Genomic DNA, 6,990 nt, shown 5'->3' with positions numbered 1-6,990 from the left:
AATACCCATAAAATAACGCATTTTTATTAAAATTAAATTTATTATTATTATTATTATTATTATTATTATTATTATTATTATTATTATTATTATTATTATTATTATTATTATTATTATTATTATTATTATTATTATTATTATTATTATTATTATTATTATTATTATTATTATTATTATTATTATATTAAATTTGTATTAAAATAAATTTACAAAATGCACATACAATGAGGTAAATTTATATGGAAAGAGATATGCAAAATACATATAAAACAATGTAAATTTGTTTCAAAATATATATACGAATATACATAAAATAACGTAGATTTCTATAAAAATATATATAGAAAATACACACAAAATAAAGTAAATACGTATGAAAAAAATGTATACAAAATACACATAAAATAATGTAAATTCGTATCAAAATAAATAAACAAAATACCAATAAAAGAATGTGTATTTGAATAAATATGAATATATAAAATACACATAAAATTACGTAAATTTATATCAAACTATATACAAAAATACACAAAGGTAGTTAAATTTGTATGAAAATAGATATACAAAATACGCATAAAATAAGCTAAATTTGAATTGAAATATATTTATACAAAATACATCAAATAATATAAATTTGTATCAAAATATTTATACAAATACACATAAAATAACGTAAATTTGTATAAAAACACAAAAGCAAAATACACATTAAATAATAAAAATACGTATAAAAATATATACACAAAATACATATATAATCATGTAACTCGTATCAAAATAAATAAACATAATACCAATAAATTAATGTAAATTTGTATGAGAAAACATCTACAAAATGCACATAAAATAACACAAATTTCTAAAAAAAATTATGTAAAAAAATACACATAAAATAAAGTAAATTTGCATAAAAATATATATACAAAACACACATTAAATAATGTAAATGCGTATAAAAATATGTATACAAAATACCTATGAAATAATTTAAATTCGTAACGAATTAAATTAACAAAACACTATTAAAATAATGTAATTTTGCACGAAATTGTATACAGAAAATACTCATAAAATAATAATGTAAATTTGTATCAAAAAATATACGAACACACACAATAAAATAACGTAAATTTTTATGAAAATATATATACAAAATACACATAAAATATTGTAAATACGTAGAAAAATATATATACAAAATACACATAAAATAATGTAAATTCGTATCAAAATATATAAACAAATTTCCACTAAAAGAATGTATATTTGTAGGAAAATATATATACAAAATACAAATAAAATAATTAAAATTTGTATAAAAATATATACAAAAATACACAAAAATAATTTAAATTTGTTTGAAAATAGATATGCAAAATACACATAAAATTAGGCAGATTTGTATTGAAATACATATACAAAATACACATAAAATAATGTAAATTTGTATGAAAATATATAAACATATACACATAAAATAAAGTAAATTTCCATAAAATATATATACATAATATACATTAAATAATGTAAATATATATGAAATATATATACAAAGTACACATAGAATATTGTAAAATCGTATCAAAAAAAATAATCAGAATATCAATAAAATAATGTAAAATTGTATATGAAAATAAAGATGCAAAGTACCGATAAAATAAAGCATATTTTAATGAAAATACACATTGAATAATTAAATTTGTATTAAAATTAATATACAAAATGCACATACAATGAGGTAAATTTGTATTGAAAAAAATAAGGAGAATACGCATAAAACTGTAAATTTGTTTCAAATATATATAGGAATACACATAAAATAACGTAGATTGCTATAGAAATATATGTACAAAATACACCTGAAATGATGTAATTACGTATAAAAATATATATACAAAATAGAAAATACACATTAAATAATGTAAATTCTCTTCAAAATAAATAAATAAAATATCAATAAAAGAATGTGTATTTGTATGAAAATAGATATACAAAATACACATAAAATAACCTAAATTTGTATAAATCTATATACAGAAATACACAAAAATAATTTAAATTTGTATGAAAATAAATATACAAAATACACATAAAATTAGGTAAATTTGTATTTAAATACATATACAAAATACACTGAAAATAATGTAAATTTGAACGAAAATATATAAACAAATACACTTAAAATGATGTAAATTTGTATAAAATATATATACAAAATACACATTAAATAATGTAAATATGTATAAAAAAATATATACAAAACACAAATAGAATAATGTAAAATCGTTTAAAAATAAATGCACAGAATATTAATAAAATAATGTAAATTTGTATGAAAATTAAGATGCAAAATACCATTAAAATAAAGCATTTTTTTTAAATATATATAACAAAATACACATAAAATAATTAAATTTGTATTAAAATAAATATACAAAATGCACATACAATAAGGTAAATTTGTATTGAAATAGATATGCAAAATACATATAAAACAATGTAAATTTGTTTCAAAATATATATACGAATACACATAAAATAACGTAGATTTCTATAAAAATATATATACAAAATACACATAAAATTAAGTAAATACGTATAAAAAAATGTATACAAAATACACATAAAATAATGTAAATTCGAATCAAAATAAAGAAACAAAATACAAATAAAATAATGTCTATTTGTATAAATATAAATATACAAAATACACATACAAAATAAACATAAAATAAGGTATATTTGTAATGAAATATACGTACAAAATACATATAAAATAATGTAAACTTATATGAAAATATATTTACAAATACACATAAAGTACCAAGAATTTGTATAAAAATATATATTTAAAATAAATATTAAATAATGTAAATGCGTATAAAAAAATATATACAAAGTACTTATAAAATAATGTGAATTCGTATCAATATAAATCAACAACATACACAGAAGTAGTTAAATTTGTATGAAAATAAATATACAAAATACATATAAAATAAGAATAATTTGAGTTGAAATGTATATACAAAATACATAAAATAATGTAAATTTGTATCAAAATATTCATACAAATACATATAACAACGTAGATTTGTTTAAAGATATGTAAACAAAATACAGGTTAAGTAATGTAAATACGTATAAAAAATATGTACAAAATACATATATAATCATGTAATTCGTATCAAAATAAATAAACAAAATAGCAATAAAATAATGTAAATTTGTATGAGAAAACATAAACAAATACACATAAAATAACGCAAATTTCTATAAAAATATATGTACAAAAATGCACATAAAATAAAGTAAATTTGCATAAAAATATGTATACAAAACACACATTAAATAATGTAAATGCGTACATAAAATAACATAAATTTGTATAAAACTATATACAGAAATACACAAAAATAATTTAAATTTGTATAAAAAGAAATATACAAAATACACACAAAATAAGGTAAACTTGTATTGAAATACATATACAAAGTACACATCAAATAATGTAAATTTCAATGAAAATATATAAACAAATACACTTAAAATAACGTAAATTTGTATTAAACATATATGCAAGATACACATTAAATAATGTAAATGTGTATAAAAAATATATACAATAAACAAATAGAATAATGTAAAATCGTATCAAAATAAATACACAGAATATCAATAAAATAATGTAAATTTGTATAAAAATAAAGATGCAAAATTCCCATAAAATAGCGCATTTTTTTTAAATATATATAAAAAAATACACATAAAATATTTAAATTTGTATTGAAATAAATATACAAAATGCATATACAGTAAGGTAAATTTGTATTGAAAGAGATATTCAAAAATACATATAAAACAATGTAAATTTGTTTCAAAATATATATACGAATACACATAAAATAGCGTAGATTTCTATAGAAATATATATACAAAATACATATGAAATTATGTAAATACGTATAAAAAAGTATATAAAAAATACATATTAAATAAAGTAAATTCGTCTCAAAATAAATAAACAAAACATCATGAAAAGAATGTGGGTTTGTATGAAAATAGATAATAGATAATATGTTTGTATAAAATATATATGCAATATACACATTAAATAATGTAAATATGTATGAAAAAATATATACAAAAAACAAATAGGATAATGTAAAATCGTATTGAAATAAATACACCGAATATTAATAAAATAATGTAAATTTGTATGAAAATAAAGATGCAAAATTCCCCTAAAATAGCGAATTTCTTTTAAAAATATATATAACAAAATACACATAAAATATTTAAATTTGTATTGAAATAAATATACAAAATGCACATACAATAAAATAAATTTGTATTGAAAGAGATATGCAAAAATACATATAAAACAATGTAAATTTGTTTTAAAATATATATACGAATACACATAAAATAACGTAGATTTCTATAAAAATATATATATACAAAATACACTTAAAATAATATAAATTCGAATCAAAATAAATAAACAAAGTACCAATAAAAAAATGTGTATTTGTATAAATATAAATATACAAAATACACATACAAAATAAACATAAAATAAGGTAAATTTGTAATGAAATATATGTACAAAATACACATAAGAGAATGTAAATTTATATGAAAATATATATACAAATACACATAAAATATAATGAATTTGTATAAAAATCCATATTCAAAATAAATATAAAATAATGTAAATGCGTATAAAAATATATATACAAAGTACATATAAAATGATGTAAACTCGTATCAATATAAATCAACAAAATACCAATAAAATAATATATATTTGAATGAAAAGAAATTTACAAAATACACATAACATAACTAAAATTTGTATTAAAATATATACAAAAATCCATAAAAATAATTTGAGTTTGTATGAAAATAGATATACAAAATACACATAAAACTAGGTAAATTTCTTTTGAAATATATATACAAAATACCCATAAAATATTGTAAATTTGTGTCAAAATATATAAACAAATACACATAAAATAACGTAAATTTGTATGAAAAATATATACAAAATACATATAGAATAATTTCAAATCTTATCAAAATGAATGAGCAGAATATCAATAAAGTAATGTAAATTTGTGTGAAAATAAAGATGCAAAATACCAATAAAATAACGCATTTTTTATAAAAATATATATACGAAAATACACATAAAATATTAAAATTTGTATTAAAATAAATATAAAAAATGCACATACAATAAGGTAAATTTGTATCGAAATAGATATGCAGAATACTTATAAAACAATGTAAATTTGTTTCAAAATATATATACGAATACACATAAAATAACGTAGATTTCTATAAAAATATACACAAAATACATATAAAATGAAGTAAATACGTATAAAAAAATGTATACAAAATACTCATAAAATAATGTAAAATCGTATTAAAATAAATCAACAAAATACCAATAAAAGAATGTGTATTTGTATAAATATAAATATACAAAATACACATTAAATAACGTAAATTTGTATAAAACTATATACAAAAATACACATAAGTAATTAAATTTGTATGAAAATAGATATACAAAATACAGATAAAATATGCTAAATTTGATTTGAAATGTATATACAAAATACATAAAATTATGTAAATTTGTATTAAAAGATTTATACAAATACATATAATAACGTAGATTTGTTTAAAAATATAAAAACAAAATACATATTAAATAATGTAAATACGTATAAAAAATATGTACGAAATACATATATAATCATTTAATTCGTATCAAAATAAATAAACAAAATAGCAATAAAATAATGTAAGTTTGTATGAAAAAACATATACAAATACACATAAAATAACGCAAATTTCAATAAAAATATATGTACAAAAATGCACATGAAATAAAGAAAATTTGCATAAAAATATGTATACAAAACACACATTAAATAATGTAATTGCGTACATAAAATAACCTAAATTTGTATCAAACTATATACAAAAAAACACAAAAATAATTTACATTTGTATGAAAAGAAATATAGAAAATACATATAAAATTAGGTATATTTTTTTTGAAATACATATACAAAATACACATAAAATAATGTAAATTTGAATGAAAATATATAAACAAATACACCTAAAATAACGTAAATTTGTATAAAATATATATGCAAGATACACTTTAAATAATGTAAATGTGTATAAAAAAATATATACAAAAAACAAATAGAATAATGTAAAATCGTATGAAAATAAATACACAGAATATCAATAAAATAATGTAAATTTGTATGAAAAGAAAGATGCAAAATTCCCATAAAATAGCGCATTTTTTATAAAAATATATATACCAAAATACACAGAAAATATTTAAATTTGTATTGAAATAAATATACAAAATGCACATAAAGTAAGGTAAATTTGTATTGAAAGAGATATTCAAAAATACATATAAAACAATGTAAATTTGTTTCAAAATATATATACGAAAACACATAAAATAACGTAGATTTCTATAAAAATATATATACAAAATACAGATAAAATTAAGTAAATACGTATAAAAAAATGGATACAAAATACACATAAAATAATGTAAATTCGAATCAAAATAAATAAACAAAATACCAATAAAAGAATGTGTATTTGTATAAATATAAATATACAAAATACACATAAAATAGCGTAAATTTGTATAAAACTACATACAAAAATACACAAAAGTATTTAAATTTATATGAAAATAGATATACAAAATACACATAAAATAAGCTAAATTTGAATTGAAATATATATACAAAATTCATAAAATAATGTAAATTTGTATCAAAATATTTATACAAATACACACATAATAAAGTAAATTAAATTAAAAAAATATAAACAAAATTCTCATGAAATTCTTTAAATACGTATAAAAAATATGTACAAAATACACATATATTAATGTAATTCGTATCAAAATAAAGGAACAAA

Source organism: Eriocheir sinensis, unplaced genomic scaffold, assembly GCF_024679095.1.
Source record: "Eriocheir sinensis breed Jianghai 21 unplaced genomic scaffold, ASM2467909v1 Scaffold405, whole genome shotgun sequence".
Lineage (NCBI taxonomy): Eukaryota > Metazoa > Arthropoda > Malacostraca > Decapoda > Varunidae > Eriocheir > Eriocheir sinensis.
Note: the sequence above shows the minus strand (reverse complement) of the source record.